Raw genomic sequence first — 19,582 nt, 5'->3', positions numbered from 1 at the left:
AGATCCATGCCCGGGGTAACAAGGGCAAAGACCTCTTTGGGGCACCCTTCCTGGTGGGGTAATACACCAGGGAGTTGGGCCTGCCAGATCTGAGGTGGCAGCCCCACCATAGGCCAACCCTGCTAAGCATTGGTACTGCTTAAAAGGGTATACTTTATTACTCAACAGACTAATGGATATAGCCGGACGGATAATATGGATTTTGATAATGCTAATCGACAACGGACAACTCTAATGGAACATTTGACAATTGCCGCTTGGAACATAAGGGGAATAACTCCGAAGATGTCAGAAATAATATTAGAAATAAAAAAGAGGAAAATAGATGTTTTAATAGTAACTGAAACAAAAAAGAAAACTAAAGGATCTGACATTATTGATGATTACTTGTTCATATACTCTGGAGTAGAACAAAACAGAAGAGCTTCGACTGGAGTTGGAATATTAATAAGAAAAGAACTAAAGAAAAGAATTATAGGGTATTCATGGTATAATGAACATATTATTACTCTGAAGTTTAAATCTGGTCGATCTCATTATTATGTAATTGGAGCATATGCTCCCAAATGAAGGGCAATTCCAAGAAACAGAAATATTTTACGCAAATCTGCAAGAATGTGTAAATAAAGCAAATAAAAATGACTACGTAATTATAGGAGGAGATTTAAATGCAAGGATAGGCAATAAGACCATATCAATGCTAGTGGGTCCACATGGAGAAACCACTATGAACGTTAATGGAAAATGTCTAAGAGATTTTTGCTCCTACAACAATCTAAGAATCACTAATACCTTTTTTCGACGTAAAGAAATACACAAATACACTTGGGCAGAAAGAGGTAAAAAGTCCATAATCGACTACATCATCGCAAATGATAAGATCTGGCCACATGTCCTTGACACTAGAGCATATAGGGGAGCAGAAGCTGTCACAGACCATTATTTAGTATGTCGCAAAATAAGATTACCGAAGAAATTCATAAAGAAAAGAAAGGCAATAGAAACTGACGAAGAAAGATTTGAAATACAATTGTTAGAACAACCAAGCATCAAAGATCTATATAAAAAGAGATTAGACACCCATTTAAAAGGTAGGACTGGAGATATTAATATAGACTGGCTGCGTATTAAAATAGCTATCAATAAGACTGCAACAGAAGTTTTAGGGTCTCAAAGGAAAAGAAAGAGCTGTAGACTGAAGATTTGGAATGAAGAACTCAAAGAGGCTATTGAGGATAAAAAGAAAACATATTAGCAACAAGAGAAATGAGGACTATATTGAATACAAAAGAAAGCGAGCTATTATGCGTAAACTCTCAAGGGAATCAAATAGGAAGATCTGGGAAGAATTCATTAAGAGGTTGGAACATGACATTACCGGACCGCAAAGATTTGGATTTGAAATCTTTAAGAACTTAAGATCAGAAGAGAGGGATAAGGCAAAGATTGAAACCATCCCAACCGAGGAATACTATAAAACATTGCTAGATAATCAGAGAGACCCCTATAACGCAGATACAAACCAGTGGAATGCAATTACTAAGATGGAATTAGAAAATGCATTGACAACGCTAAGGAACAGAAAGGCTCCAGGAATAGATGGATTGAATGTAGAATTGTTTAAATATGGAAGCACAAAACTCAAAAACAGACTTATACAACTCTTAAATGATATATGGAGCATGGGACGTATCCCAGAAGATTGGAAAGTGTCAAAAATTATTAATATCCACAAGAAAAATGAGAGAAATAAATGCGAAAATTATAGAGGTATAGCCTTAATGAGCTCTGCTTACAAAATCTATGCAATAATACTTAAAAATAAATTGCAACCTTTAGTCGAACCAATATTGCAAGAACCCCAGTGTGGATTTAGAAAAGGAAGGTCTTGCATTGATGCAGTCTTTACAATAAAACAGATTGTAGAAAAGCGTAAAGAATTTAACTTGCCAACTTATTTATTGTTCTTAGATTACGAGAAGGCGTATAACAGAGTCCTACGACAAAAATTATGGAGCATTTTGGATGAATATAACTTACCCCCCCAACTTGATAAATGCTATTAAATCACTATATGATTCAACCAGCATTATGTTTAATAAAAATGGAAAGCCCCTCGTGGTAAATCAAGGCCTAAGACAGGGATGTGGGTTATCACCCTTGCTGTTTGATTTATACATCAATAAAATACTACAAGACTGGCAAATGACGAGTCCGAATGGCATATATTTGGGCAATAATAATTACATAGCTACAGTCTTGTTTGCAGGTGACCAGGTTCTAATAGCAAACTCTGAAGACAGCCTACAGACAAATGTTACTACTTTAAACAGAATATTAGAGATGTATAATATGAAAATTTCTACTAGAAAGACAAAATCAATGGCCATGCAAGGAAAGAATCAACGAACAGTTAAAATAATGATAGACTTAGAAATAATAGAACAGGTTCATGCATTTAAGTATCTTGGCTGTACTATTTCAGCATTTACATTTAATGCTGATCTAGAAGAAAATGTCCAGAAATACAATAAATTAAATGGATGTATAAACAGGTATTTCGGAAAGAATATGAAACAAGATCTAAAAATCAGGGTGCATAACATTATATCAAAACCGGCCCTTCGCTATGGAAGTGAAACATGGGTGCTAAGACAACAAGATCGAAAAAGAATAGAAGCATCAGAAATGAGGTTCCTAAGACACACCCTGGGAGTCACATTAAGGGATAGAATGAGAAGCGAAGACATACGGAAACAACTGAAACAACAAATATGGTCGAAGAAATTCATACCTATCAACAACAATGGTACATGCATGTACAACGGATGCCCCCTGATCGTTTCCCAATGCAAGCATGTTTTATCAACCCCAAGGCAGACGAGATATTGGTCGGCCACAAACAAGATGGACTTCGCAATTCCGTTAGTCTCGGAACGGGATTTACCCATCCTTGATAGGAAGAAGAAGAGATTATTATTATTATTATTATTATTATTATTATTATTATTATTATTATTATTATTATTATTATTATTATTAATTCTGTATCTTCGAATTCGGCGAATAATTTTATTACTCATGTATGCACTGAAGCAACAGCTGTTTGAAGAAAGGGAAGGATATGGAGTGGATGAAGGACAATAACAATGTATACGGTAATAACGTAGTTTGAGACGTAACAACTATCTTCGAAATGAGTTGAAACACTGAATGATTCATTGTAGGGTAGAAATTCTCTCTGCGGATTGCACCTATCCATTTTCGGTTAAGGGAATCTTTACTCAGAGGAAATCTGAAGCACAAACAGTCGTATAAGTACAATAGTTTGTCTTCTGTAACATAATACGGGCCAAAAATATTGTAGAAATTAAAGATTAACTAATCAGTGAAATGTAACATTCCTTCCTTCTTTATCTTTACATATGTGTGCATTGTTGCAATTAAAACTAGCACACGAACTAAACCTGTACTTATTCATCTCAACCAAGCAAATGGCCGCCCGTCGGCTGTTCAATTTGGGAGCATAACACTAGCGCCAGTGAGCGGTCTAGGGGTTATTTAGTAAGTCTATGGTGCCAGCCTGTAACCAAGAGAGTTTGCAGCGTTGCCAGATCTCGTGTAGTGTTTTCCCGAAATGGATTGTTTTATATCCACAGATTGTTACCAACAATTCAACACAATAACAAACAGATGCAGGCAGTAATACACATAATTCAGATAAATTCATATTAATGCTACGCATATTTAACTGAAATATGTTTAACTGGCACAGTGCATTACTGTCGGCGTACTTGTCACGAGAGGGTGGAAGTGATTTATATAGCGAAATTTATAAACTTGTACTTGCCATCTGGGAAAAGGCAATTGTACCAGAACAATGGAAGGAGTCCATAATCGTACCTATTTTTAAAAAGGGGGACAAAACCAACTGTGGTAACTTTCGAGGAATATCACTCTTGTTGACGTCGTACAAAATTTTGTCCACTATTCTTTTGAGAAGATTAACTCCGTACGCAGATCAGTGCGGTTTCCGGCGTAATAGATCGACTGTTGATCAGATTTTTTTTGTATTCGACAGATATTGCAGAAAAAATGGTAGTATAAGGGTACAGTACATCAGTTATTCATAGATTTCAAAAAGGCATATGACTCGGTTAAGAGGGAAGTATTATATGATATTCTTATTGAATTTGGTATTCCCAAGAAACTAGTTCGATTAATTAAAATGTGTCTCAGTGAAACATACAGCAGAGTCCGTAAAGGTCAGTTTCTATCTGATGCTTTTCCAATTCACTGCGGGCTAAAGCAGGGAGATCCACTATCACCTTTACTTTTTAACTTCGCTCTAGAATATGCCATTAGGAAAGTTCAGGATAACAGGCAGGGTTTGGAATTGAATGGGTTACATCAGCTGCTTGTCTATGTGGATGACGTGCATATGTTAGGAGAAAATCGACAAACGATTAGGGAAAACACAGAAATTTTACTTGAAGCAAGTAAAGGGATCGGTTTGGAAGTAAATCCCGAAAAGACAAAGTATATGATTATGTCTCGTGACCAGAATATTGTACGAAATGGAAATATAAAAACTGGAGATTTATCCTTCGAAGAGGTGGAAAAATTCAAATATCTTGGAGCAACAGTAACAAATATAAATGACACTTGGGAGGAAATTAAACGCAGAATAAATTTGGGAAATGCCTGTTATTATTCGGTTGAGAAGCTCTTATCATCTAGTCTGCTGTCCAAAAATCTAAAAGTTAGAATTAAAAAAAACAGTTATATTACCGGTTCTTCTATATGGTTGTGAAACTTGGACTCTCACTCTGAGAGAGGAACATAGGTTAAGGGTGTTTGAGAATAAGTTGCTTAGGAAAATATTATGGACTAAGCGGGATGAAGTTACAGGAGAATGGAGAAAGTTACACAACACAGAACTGCACGCATTTTATTCTTCACCTGACATAATTAGGAACTTAAAATCCAGACGTTTGAGATGGGCAGGGCATGTAGCACGTATGGGCGAATCCAGAAATGCATATAGAGTGTTAGTTGGGAGACCGGAGGGAAAAAGACCTTTAGGGAGGCCGAGACGTAGATGGGAGGACAATATTAAAATGGATTTGAGGGAGGTGGGGTATGATGATAGAGACTGGATTAATCTTGCACAGGATAGGGACCGCTGGCGGGCTTATGTGAGGGCGGCAATGAACCTTCGGGTTCCTTAAAAGCCATTTGTAAATAAGTACTTGTCACAAGAATCAATATCGTTAAATACTAGTGTAGGATTATTGTTGTTGTGAAATGTATCAAGTCAATTCAAATCGTTATTGTGAGCGTCTTTCGTCATTAGATATTAACAGATATATATATATATATATATATATATATATATATATATATATATATATATATATGACACTTAATTCAAACATGTTTATGGCAGTAAGGTTACAATTTATGATGTATGGGTACAGATATGCCTACAGGACAATGAATTACCAGTTCCATTACAAATAATACATTCGAATCCTTTCCTTCTTTCAATGTGCAAAATCAAAAGTCTTTCCCCCTATCCGGTAGAAAATATTGCGTCACACAAATTAGTACCATCAGTCCATCGACTAAACATAGTAGTATGCGTGTCGTATCATATTTCATCTCAGCAAGGTCTTGATACCCTTTCTGTCCATAATACCCCATTTTAGTTAGGTACTCAGAACGCCATGTTTGTATTTTTCGGGATTCCATTGCAGGTATTCGTCTGTTCTGTGCCTTGAATTTAATACCCATAGATCGTAGAATTTTATGTAGCGTTGTCCTGTCATAAGGAAATGCATATCCCGTGTCGTTTGTCTTCGTTCTCCCCGCAGAAAGCATGTCACCCATGGCAGCGCAGTCTGTTCAAGAAGTTGGCACACTGCTGACCGAATCTAATCACGATCGAAATCGTCTATTTTGGACAGTTTTTTTACACAGCCAGTATTTCTTTGTCGGGGTTTCGAAGCTTGACAAGTTTAATTAAATTATTCTTTTCACTGTCGATAACGGTACTCCTGTCGCATTAACTGTCTCTGCTGGTGGTGATTGGTTTCCAGCATTTTTAAATTATGTGAAAACATTTTGAATAACATGCGCAGCTTGTTTCTGAACAGGCTTTCCCCTACCTATGGGGGCCGCATTTGATTGGCACTATTATTTACAACTATTTCACTTGACGGTCTTCCCACGGACGCCACATGTTGCACGCCGCCTGAACCCCTTCCATGTCTTGCGCACCTTGTTCGTATCCCTGCTTGCAGCTGGATGGACTCCTCTCACTGATGTTTCTGTGATTTCAGTTTTAGTTTCCTCACGGATTGGCATGCATGTTATAGCAAGAATAAAGGAATTGGAGTAAAAATAATATTCCATTGTTTTGCATTATTGCTATAATGAGAAAATTCGTTCTTACTGCGTAAACTTCAAGTATAAGCATAAACCTTTTTAATTTGAGAATTTCAGTTTAACGGTATAGGTGTTGTAATTTCATCACTTAAGTTATAATATTATTATTAAATAATATATATTGAATTATGAGTATGAAACTCAGAGACTTTAACTTCTAATAGTTTCAAGAAAAACAAGTACGAGGGAGAATGACTGCACTCATGAAGAAATTAAGGGTTCAATCACAGGAAGTAGGAGAAGACTGGAACTGTAAGTTAAAGCGTTTTGAGAAAAAAAGTGCTGAAAAAATATCAAGTATTATAAGGCAATTTAATGATTTAGAGGACTGGAATCAACAATCATTACATCTGACTGGCCTTATGACAATAATTCCAGTTTATCCAAGGCGATCAGTCATGACAACGATGAAATTGTATCTCTCAGAAGAAGTATCAGTGAAAATGTTCAAGAAAAAGGTATAAAAATTTAATAATTTCATATGAAACATATAGAATAGTGTTCAACACCAAATTCAATATAGCGTTTGGGTATCCAAGGAGTGATATATGCTTAACCTGTGATAAGTACACAGCTGAGATGAAAATCCTGAATGCAAGACTGTCTGAAAATAATTTAGATGGCGACATGGAAAAAACAAGTTTCGGAAGAAATTAATAAGATCACCAAAAACAACAAGGTCCACAAACTCAAAGTTGAAACATTTTATACCAGAAAGAAGTCCGAAGTCTGAAGAAACAAGCAATTTACATGGACTACCTACAAATGTATGCTTACCGAACATTAGTAGTAATGACGTCTATTACTATTACAGAAGGCAATTATCTGTTTACTCTTTCAATATTCATCAACTTTCAGATGCGACTTGAGTGTTTTATTCTTGTACTGAAGATAATGGTAGAAAAGAAGTCATAACCTTTTTAAATCACTTTGTGACAGAAATAATGGACAAGACAGTCGGATATCTTGAAAATTACTTGTGATCCATGTTCAGGCCAGAACAAGAATTATAATGTTCTGAGGCATCTTAATATCTCGTGAGTGACAGCAAACTTCTGAACACAGCGAAAGTAACTTTTCCCATTAGGGAACAGTCGTGATAAAATATAGGACTGATTAATACAAAAGCAGTAGCAGAACTCCCAATGGATTGGGTGCGGATCCTCGACGTAAACCTAAGCCTTTTGATGTTGTGGTGGTCAATCAAGCTATGATTGGAAGTTGGGAGTCATTTCTGCAGCAGAAATATTTGAGGAAATGATCATTTCTTACAAGGCCCATCACAGAGGCAATCATCACAAAGGAACACCCCGCCTCATTCAACATCGAGATACGTGTAATGGAGCTTGTGCCTTCGAGAGCAGCAATCTGAAGAGTACCCATGTCCTGCTTACAGAGGTAAAATACAAATTATTTTGAATAATTTATTTGTATCTGTTAATAATTTCAATATTGGTAACATTATTTATAACAACAAAACGTCTCTGGTAATATCGAAGGAAAAATATTAGGACCTTCAAATTTTGAAGGAGTTTCGCGGACACGAAGCTAGAGTGTTTTACACAAACCTTCCACTCTAGGATGAGATGTGCATTTTGGGACAAAGTGATCTTTATTTTTATTAGGCCTTATGCATTTTGGAACAAAGTGATCTTTATTATTATTATTATTATTATTATTATTATTATTATTATTATTATTATTATTATTATCAGACTACTGATGTAAACACTGCTGCAAATTCCTTGTCTCAAATTATAAACAATGCTATATCCCTTTGTGTCCCCGTTACCTTTGTTACAAATCGCACTATCCTAAATGGTTTTCAAACGATTTACGTCAGCTTATAAAGAAAAAAAAATAAAGCTCATAAAAATTACAAAAAATATAAATCTGGTCATCATTATCAAATTTTTTCTAATTATAGAAAACAAGTCAAAGCCATGATTAAATCTGATAAATTCAAATGGTTACAATCAATTGATGATAACCTAAAGCACGAACAAAATAAATTTTGGAAATATGTAGAAACTTTTCTAAAAACTAATAGTAATCCCACAGAACTAATATTTACCCGTCACTTTGGAAGGAAGCATCCATTATTTCAGTTTTCAAAAATGGTAATAAAAACAGTGTTACTAATTATAGACCCATTTCTATCCTAAACAATTTTTCTAAAATTTTTTAAAAAATTATTCACAAACACATTTCATTTTATGTCAAAAATAAGATCAATTCGGCCCAACATGGATTTACAAGAGGGAAATCTACTACTACTAATTTAGTTTCCTATCTTAATCTCATAATGCCTATAGTTGAAAATCAAGGTCAAATTGGCTCAATTTATTTTAATTTTAGCAAAGCATTTGATGTTGTTCCTCACAAAATTTTATTAAATAAATTAAGTAATTTTGGACTCTCCACTAACTACGTTAATTGGTTTGAAAATTATTTAACAGATAGACAATCTTGTGTTCGACTAGGTAATTCTCTCTCGGTTCCATTTAATAGTTTATGTGGTGTTCCTCAAGGGTCTACATTGCGACCTCTATTATTTTTATTATTTATAAATGATATAAGTAAAAGAATAAGTTCTAGCTGCCTTTTATTTGCAGATGATCTCAAAATCTTTCGCAAAATTAATAGTTTGGTCGATTGTCAAATTCTTCAAAATGATATTAATTCAATATCACAATGGTCTGTTGAAAATGGAATGAAAATTAATCAATCCGAAACTTTTGTTATTTCCTTTTCACGGAAAACTATCTCCCTAAAATTTAACTATTCTCTCAGTAATGTCGTAATTACTAAGAAAGGTTGTATTAGAGATCTTGGTGTCCTACTTGATTCAAAATTATATTTCCATGATCATGTGCAATATATTTATACCCATTCATTAAGGATGCTTGGTCTAATTAGATCTATAACTTATTCTTTTTCCACTCCTATGTGTTTATTAATTTTATACTATACGTTAGTTAGATCCATGCTTGAATATGCATCTGTTGTATGGAACTCCATTACTTCCACTGACTTGGCTAAATTTGAGAATATTCAAAGAAAATTTATTTCCTTGTGTTCTTATAGATTTTTACCAAATTCCGATCATAACTATGAGATTAAATGCAAATATTTCAATTGCGGTAGTTTGTTCACCAGACGTCAGGATCTTGATTATTTATTTTTTTGTAAAGTCATTAAGGGTGATATTGATAGTGAATCTTTCATAAGCAATATCAGTCTTCGTATTCCTGCTAATGGTTTAAGATTTCATAAATTGTTTTATAATAAGAATCCTAAATCTCTCTCTCGGTCTGCAGATGCATTAAATATGCTAATTTGCATGGATTCAACTTGGATCCATTTAATGTGTAGTATATCGTTGAGTTTTTAACTCACTGATCTAATTTTATAATTATTTGTCCATTTTATTTCTTGCATTTGGTCAATTGATTAATGTAGACTATTCCATTATTTCAATTTTCTCATTGTACTAATTTATAATTTTATAATTATTATTTGATCAATGATTGATGTAGACTATTATACTGATTGTATTTTTAGATGTTAATAGCGTGTGGGAAAATATCAGAGATAGTATCAAAATTGCAGCTGAGCAGAGCGTAGGTTATTATGAAACTAAGAAAAAGAAACCGTGGTTTGATGAAGATTGTTGCATGGTAGTAGAAAGAAGGAAACAGGCAAAATTGAAATTCTTACAGGATCCAGTTGAGGAGAAGAGAGATAATTATTTCAATGAAAGACGGGAAGCAAGTCGTACACTTAGGAATAAAAAGAGAGGTTACTTGAAGGAAAAACTGAATGAGGTAGAAACAAATAGTAAGAATAAAAACATTCGAGATTTATATAAGGGTATAAAGGAATTTAAGAACGGATATCAGCCAAGGGTAAACGTGATCAAGGATGAGAATGGTGACTTGCTTGCAGACTCTCCATCAATCCTAAACAGATGGAAAAACTATTTTGCGCAACTACTAAATGTACATAGGCCAAATAGAAATGATCGGGACGATATTGAAATACAAACTGCTGAGCCATTTATACCCGAACCCACGCTTTCAGAAGTCGAAATTGCGATAGAAAATCTGAAAAAGTACAAGTCTCCAGGTATCGATCAAATTCCAGCAGAATTAATACAAGAGGGTGGAAGTGCATTATATAGCGAAATTTATAAACTTGTACTTGCTATTTGGGAAAAGGAAATTGTACCAGATCAATGGAAGGAGTCCATAATTGTACCTATTTTTAAAAAGGGGGACAAAACCAACTGTGGTAACTTTCGAGGAATATCACTTTTGTTGACGTCGTACAAAATTTTGTCCAATATTCTTTTGAGGAGATTAACTCCGTACGTAGATGAAATTATTGGGGATCATCAGTGCGGTTTTCGGCGTAATAGATCGACTATTGATCAGATTTTTTGTATTCGGCAGATAATGGAGAAAAAATGGGAGTATAAGGGTACAGTACATCAGTTATTCATAGATTTCAAAAAGGCATATGACTCGGTTAAGAGGGAAGTATTATATGATATTCTTATTGAATTTGGTATTCCTAAGAAACTAGTTCGATTAATTAAAATGTGTCTGAGTGAAACATACAGCAGAGTCCGTATAGGTCAGTTTCTATCTGATCCTTTTCCAATTCACTGCGGGCTAAAGCAGGGAGATGCACTATCACCTTTACTTTTTAACTTCGCTTTAGAATATGCCATTAGGAAAGTTCAGGATAACAGGCAGGGTTTGGAATTGAACGGGCTACATCAGCTTCTTGTCTATGCGGATGACGTGAATATGTTAGGAGAAAATACAGAAACGGTTAGGGAAAACACGGAAATTTTACTTGAAGCAAGTAAAGCGATCGGTTTGGAAGTAAATCCCGAAAAGACAAAGTATATGATTATGTCTCGTGACGGGAATATTGTACGAAATGGAAATATAAATATTGGAGATTTATCCTTCGAAGAGGTGGAAAAATTCAAATATCTTGGAGCAACAGTAACAAATATAAATGACACTCGGGAGGAAATTAAACGCAGAATAAATATGGGAAATGCGTGTTATTATTCGGTTGAGAAGCTCTTATCATCCAGTCTGCTGTCCAAAAATCTGAAAGTTAGAATTTATAAAACAGTTATATTACCGGTTCTTCTATATGGCTGTGAAACTTGGACTCTCACTCTGAGAGAGGAACATAGGTTAAGGGTGTTTGAGAATAAGGTGCTTAGGAAAATATTTGGGGCTAAGAGGGATGAAGTTACAGGAGAATGGAGAAAGTTACACAACACAGAACTGCACGCATTGTATTCTTCACCTGACATAATTAGGAACTTGAAATCCAGACGTTTGAGATGGGCAGGGCATGTAGCACGTATGGGCGAATCCAGAAATGCATATAGAGTGTTAGTTGGGAGACCGGAGGGAAAAAGACCTTTAGGGAGGCCGAGACGTAGATGGGAGGATAATATTAAAATGGATTTGAGGGAGGCGGGGTATGATGATAGAGACTGGCTTAATCTTGCACAGGATAGGGACCGATGGCGGGCTTATGTGAGGGCGGCAATGAACCTTCGGGTTCCTTAAAAGCCATTTGTAAGTAAGTAAGTATTTCATCTCATTGCTATTTTCTATCATTCATTCTCATCATCATTTGTTGTTTTGCTCTGTTTTGTATCGTGGTAAACTGTAATTGTGCTGTTGTTTTTGCACGTTAATATTCTAAATAAATAAATAAATAAATAAATAAATAAATAAATAAATAATAATAATTATTATTATTATTATCCCCTGTGCATGTATTTTGCGTCAAAAGTAATCTTTATTATTATTATTATTATTATTATTATTATTATTATTATTATTTCTGTCTCTAGCCGTCATGGAGAGCAGTTGACTCTGTGTGTACCTCCGCTGTTTTCACAGTGCTTAGAGTGATTGCAACATACGTGTGCCTTGTTTAACTCGTGTGCTTTATCCAGTGTTGAGATGCCACCAAGCAAGGATACATGTTCTCTTTGTAACTCTGCCTTTTACGGTAGGCAGAAATTTTTAAAATGTGCAGGGCCTTGTGGCCTCAGGTATCATCTGGATTGTTTGAAACTTGGTGAGGTGGAATATGATATTTTTATGGAGGGCGGTAGCTCTTCCTATAAGTGTGTTAAGTGTGTTAGTGCATCTAAAGCCGTGCATGGAGATAATACTCCTATCAAAGCCAGCAACAATTCTGATAAGAAGATCATCTCACCATCGAGAGAACTTAATCTACCAGATCTTGAAACGAGGGAATCACTATCTGTTCAACTGGAGACTGTGAGGTTGAATAGTGTATCCATTTTAGATACATTATGCCTTGTTCTAGATCATGTCAAGATTATTGAAAAAGAAATGGTAGATTTAAAGAATGAAAATGCTGCCCTAAAATCCAAATGGCAGAAATGGCTGTGATCTTGGATAGGAATTCCTATCTTCCCAAGGCTGTTGATTCTAAAGTGGGTCACCAGCAGGTTGTTGCGAATTCTGTTAAGAAATCGTATAGCAGTGTTGTGTCTGACACTACTAGAATAGGGACTTCAGTGTCAGCAATTCCTGCAGTCTCAATTCCACTTTCTCAGCAACAAGTTCACATGTCTGGCAAAGAGGTTATTTCACCTACTGTACGATGTGATGAAGGCACTAGTACAATGTCTAATACTGACCCTGAAGGTTTTCAGATTGTAACTAAAAAGAAATTTAAGAAGCGTGAACCGAAAGTTGGTACTTGCACCAACACTAAATTAGAAATGGCCCCGGAGAGAATTAGGAGCAAAGCCTTATTTGTATCTAGATTTAGTTCAAATGTAAATAAGAACAATATTGAGGAATCACTCCTGAATCAACTGAAATTAAGGTCGCTTTCTGTTACTAAATTGAAAACTAAATTCCAGTCTTATTCTTCGTTTCACATCTCAGTGGATGAGAGGGACTTTGATTTAATAAATAATACTGATGTTTGGCCTGCTGGGTGTCTTATTGCACCCTTTTTTGGTAAATTGAAACCTGAGCAGCATTTTGCTCCTTCAGCAAATTCGGACGCTGCTGATTCAAGGGTTAATGCCTCTTAGTTTTATTTCTCTTAACTTTCAATGGGTAGTTCTAGTAATCAGCTTGAAATATTTTACCAAAATGTTCGCGGTCTTAATACCAAAGTTGATGAATTTTTTCAAAATGTAGTAAGTAATAATGATATCATTATCTGTCTCACTGAAACATGGTTATCAGAGTCAATTATTAATACAAATTTATTTCCTAATAATTATACTGTGTTTCGTGCAGATAGAATGTTTGAAGACACCAACAAGAAAAGAGGTGGTGGTGTCCTAACAGCGATTAGCAACCAGTTACCTTTTTCAAGTAGGCGTTTTGACTTAGAAATTATTAGTGAATGTGTTTGGGTTGAAATTAAAATGGCTGATGGTTTTAATTTGTTAATTGGAAACCATTATTTCCCTCCTGATACAAATCACAATCATTTAAAATCTTATCTTAATTTTCTTGAAAAAAATCTTGATACTCATAATTTTAGAACAGTAATTCTCGGTGATTTCAATACCCCGGGTATGGACTGGTCAACTGGTTTCAATCTTAATGATACTCATTATTACTCTAAAATTAAGTCTAAGGATTTATATTCCTCGACTTGCCTTCTTGGATTAAATCAAATTAACTCTACCATTACTAGTAAAAATCTTCTTGACTTGGTTTTTACTAATGTCAATAATACTACAGTTAAACTTACCGATCACTCTCTAGTTTTAGAGGATATTTATCATCCTTCTATCTCTATTCATATTGAAGTAAATTTATCGTTTCCGAAACACTGTCATATCAGTTCATATTTAAATTATTCTCAAGCTAATTATCTGAATCTTTATTCTATTCTTTACAATTATGATTGGAACAGCATATATCAGACTAATGATGTAAACATTGCCGCAAATTCCTTGTCTCAAATTATAAACAATGCTATATCTCTTTGTGTCCCTGTCACCTTTGTTAAAAAATCGCACTATCCTAAATGGTTTTCAAACGAATTACGTCAGCTTATTAAGAAAAAAAATAAAGCTCATAAAAATTACAAAAAGTATAAAACTGATCATCATTATCTAATTTTCTCTAATTTTAGAAAACAAGTCAAAGCCATGATTAAATCCGATAAATTCAAATGGTTACAATCAATTGATGACAACCTAAAGCATGAACCAAATAAATTTTGGAAATATGTTGAAACGTTTCGAAAAACTAATAGCAATCCCACAGAATTAATAATAAATGGCGTCCACATCACAGACCAAAAAGAAATTGCAAACGCATTTGCTAGTCAATTTAAATCTGTTCAACAAAATTGTAATTCTAATTTCATTACTTATGATTCTAATATCTCTGACTGTTTGCCCCTGCCAAAAATTACATCCGATGATGTAACTACAGCCATTAAAAAGCTAAAGCCTAATAAATCTAAAGGTACGGATAGCATTCCTAATTTTATAATTAAGGGTTGCTCCAATATTCTCATACCCGTTTTAACTTTTTTATTCAATCTTAGTTTAAAAACAGGAATTTATCCTTCACTTTGGAAGGAAGCATCTATTATCCCAGTTTTTAAAAATGGTAATAAATACAGTGTTACTAATTATAGACCTATTTCTATCCTGAACAATTTTTCTAAAATTTTTAAAAAAATAATACACAAACATATTTCATTTTATGTTAAAAATAAGATCAATTCAGCCCAACATGGATTTACTAGAGGGAAATCTACTACTACTAATTTAGTTTCCTATCTGAATCTCATAATGCCCACAGTCGAAACTCAAGGTCAAATTGACTCAATTTATTTTGATTTTAGCAAAGCATTTGATGTTGTTCCTCACAAAATTTTATTAAATAAATTAAGTAATTTTGGACTCTCCACTAACTACGTTAATTGGTTTGAAAATTATTTAACAGATAGACAATCTTGTGTTCGACTAGGTAATTCTCTCTCGGTTCCATTTAATAGTTTATGTGGCGTTCCTCAAGGGTCTACATTGGGACCTCTCTTATTTTTATTATTTATAAATGATATAAGTAAAAGAATAAGTTCTAGCTGTCTTTTATTTGCGGATGATCTCAAAATCTTTCGTAAAATTAATAGTTTGGTTGATTGTCAAATTCTACAAAATGACATTAATTCAATTTCGCGATGGTCTGTTGAAAATGGAATGAAAATTAATCAATCCAAAACTTTTGTTATTTCCTTCTCACGGAAAACTACTTCCCTAAAATTTAATTATTCTCTTAGTAATGTCATAATTGCTAAGAAAAATAGTATTAGAGATCTTGGTGTCATACTTGATTCTAAATTATATTTCCATGATCATGTGCAATATATTTATACCCATTCATTAAGAATGCTTGGTCTAATTAGATCTATAACTTATTCTTTTTCTACTCCGATGTGTCTATTAATTTTATACTATACATTGGTTAGATCCAAGCTTGAATATGCATCTGTTGTATGGAACTCCATTACTTCCACTGACTCGGCTAAATTGGAGAATATTCAAAGAAAATTTATTTCCTTATGTTCTTATAGATTTTTACCAAATTCCGATGATTATAAATATGAGATTAACTGCAAATATTTTAACTGCTGCAGTTTATTTGCCAGACGTCAAGATCTTGATTATTTATTTTTTTGTAAAGTCATTAAGGGTGATATTGATTGTGAATCATTCATAAGCAATATCAGTCTTCGTATTCCCGCTAAGGGTTTAAGATTTCATAACATTTTTTATAATAGAAATTCAAAATCTCTCTCCCCGATCTGCAGATGTATAAAATATGCTAATTTGCATGGATTAAGCTTGGATCCATTTAATGTGTAGTATACACCTTTTGAGTTTATCAAGATATATCCTTATTTGTTATTATTGTTAGATATTGCTATTTATTTTCTTGCATTTGGTCAAAGATTGGTGATGACTATTATACTGTTTGTATTTCATCTCACTGCCATTTTCTATCATTCATGCTCATCATCATTTGTTGTTCTGTTCTGTATCGTGCTAAACTGTAATTGGCCTTGTGCTGTTGTTTTGCACGTTAATATTATAAATAAATAAATTATTAGCACCGGTGCATTTTGTGTCAAAAATGATCTTTATTATTATTATCATTAATATTATTATTATTATTATTATTATTATTATTATTATTATTATCCGTTGTGCATGTATTTTGCGTCAAAAGTAATCTTTATTATTATTATTATTATTATTATTATTATTATTATTATTATTATTATTAGTCCCTATACATTTTGGAAAAGAACTTGCCAAAAGCGATCTTTTTTATTATTATGCCCTGTGCATTTTGGGACAAAAGTTATCTTTATTATTATTATTATTATTATTATTATTATTATTATTATTATTATTATTATTAGTCCCTATACATTTTGGAAAAGAACTGGCCAAAAGCGATCTTTTTTATTATTATGCCCTGTGCATTTTGGGACAAAAGTTATCTTTATTATTATTATTATTATTATTATTATTATTATTATTATTATTATTATTATTATTATTATTATTAGTCCCTATACATTTTGGAAAAGAACTGGCCAAAAGCGATCTTTTTTATTATTATGCCCTGTGCATTTTGGGACAAAAGTTATCTTTATTATTATTATTATTATTATTATTATTATTATTATTATTATTATTAGCCCCTGTGCATTTTGTGTCAAAAATGATCTTTATTATTATTATTATTATTATTATTATTATTATTATTATTAGCCCCTGTGCATTTTGTGTCAAAAATGATCTTTATTATTATTATTATTATTATTATTATTATTATTATTATTATTAGCCCCTGTGCATTTTGTGTCAAAAATGATCTTTATTATTATTATTATTATTATTATTATTATTATTATTATTATTATTAGCCCCTGTGCATTTTGTGTCAAAAATGATCTTTATTATTATTATTATTATTATTATTATTATTATTATTATTAGCCCCTGTGCATTTTGTGTCAAAAATGATCTTTATCATTATTATTATTATTATTATTATTATTATTATTATTAGCCCCTGTGCATTTTGTGTCAAAAATGATCTTTATTATTATTATTATTATTATTATTATTATTATTAGCCCCTGTGCATTTTGTGTCAAAAATGATCTTTATTATTATTATTATTATTATTATTATTATTATTATTATTATTATTATCCGCTGTGCATGTATTTTGCGTCAAAAGTAATCTTTATTATTATTATTATTATTATTATTATTATTATTATTATTATTATTAGCCCCTGTGCATTTAGGGAGAACATTGGACAAAAGTGATCTTTATTATTATTATGACCTGTGCATATTATTATTATTATTATTATTATTATTATTATTATTTTATTTATTTTTTTAATTATTATTATTAGGCCCTACTCCACTTCATTATAGAAAAAGTTAAAATAGGAAAGAGAAAATGTTTAACGTTATGTTATCATTTTAATGTCTGTCAATCCTATGATTTTGAAATTCTGAATGTTAATTCAAAATTTTCATACACAGATAATATGCACAAACACACATACAAACACGTTTCACTAAGAAAACAGCTTTACTTGTAATATTTTATCTAAAAGTAATTCCTCCGTAAATAAGAAGCACGTTTTTTCCCTGTAACTTATGACATTACTTTACATAAATGTCAATAAAACTACAATTTTCAATAATAAGGATGCAAACTTAAATGCAACTTCATTTACATAACCTGTTCTTCCATACTGCCTTAAATGTTCATTAATTTCTCGTTACTATCCATGGAATTTGGTTTCAGACTTTGAAATTGTTCTCGTGAAAAATTTAGTAAAGTGGACAAATCACGTTCTTTTCCTGTGCTCTTCATTTGCTAAGCCAAATTAAACATTATTGGAGAAACTGGCCATAGGGTTTTGCCCAGAGGCAGAACTCGTTCGTAACACTCCGTGTGCGTGTCTACAGCCTCACAGACAGCTAAATGGGAGGTGTACGAATAGTTTTAGGAACACTGTGGTAATCTCTTACAGGAAAAACGATGCAGATGAATTCCTAGCTCCCATCCAAGACAATCTTCAATACTAGACCTTAAAGCAGGTATCGATAGTGGCTAAAATGGCGCCGGTACGGTGGCGGTCGAAGCATGTTTACCACGCGGTTTTCTTATGATGTTTTCTGGTGTTAATTGCGTCGTGAAATGGGTCGTTCGTGTTGTGTACCGGATTGTAATTCTAATAGTGCATCTGTCTCATATTTCAACGCTTAAGTTCCCGAAAAGTGCAACCTCATGCGACAAAGGTTTAGGTGCATAATCGCGACAGTTTCCGGGTTAAGGAAATTACAGTTTCTTATTGTTCAGTCAACTATCCGAAGACAGGTCTGAACCTCACAAATGATACAAACTGGGCAGCACTTATGAGGAAACTAAGCCAGGAGATAATAGAGTAGGGTGACCAGTTTCTATCCTCCTAAAATCACAGTGTTACACATAAAATATTTTGAACCCTGATTAGTTATTAGGGAAAATATTTTTCTTATCGTAAATCGTGATGCATTTTGTATTCCTCGAGAAATTTCGAATCTAACTAATGATGACTAAACAACCATATTTCCTAACGAACCTTCATGCCGTACTGTCAGTCATTCTAGCACCCAGAAAGAATACAGATCGACAGAAAGGGGAACAGATGGAGAGAGAAGAATTTTGCAGGGAATGGCGTAAGAGGGACATCATGAGCACTTTTGATCAGCTTCAATACCGTGGTCAGGAAAGAAGTGTGGTTTCTTTTATGACTGTTGTTTGAGGTGGCTCTGTTGTTTTCTTGAATATGAAAGATGACAGTGAAGAAGAAATGAACAGTTGTACAAAGAAGTTGAACATTTCAAGCTAATTATCGAATAACGTGAAAGGGAATTATGAAGAATAACACATAAGTCTAAAAATTGCAACACATAAATAACTTAAATTCAGCGGGAATTAGGTCAGAGACCATAGGTTGTGTACATCCACCTATTAAAAAGAAAACATAAGCT

The sequence above is a fragment of the Periplaneta americana genome, chromosome 15 (genome assembly GCF_040183065.1).
Source record: "Periplaneta americana isolate PAMFEO1 chromosome 15, P.americana_PAMFEO1_priV1, whole genome shotgun sequence".
NCBI classification, from domain to species: Eukaryota; Metazoa; Arthropoda; class Insecta; order Blattodea; family Blattidae; genus Periplaneta; species Periplaneta americana.
The sequence above is the reverse complement of the archived record's forward strand: the minus strand, read 5'-3'. Positions refer to the sequence as shown.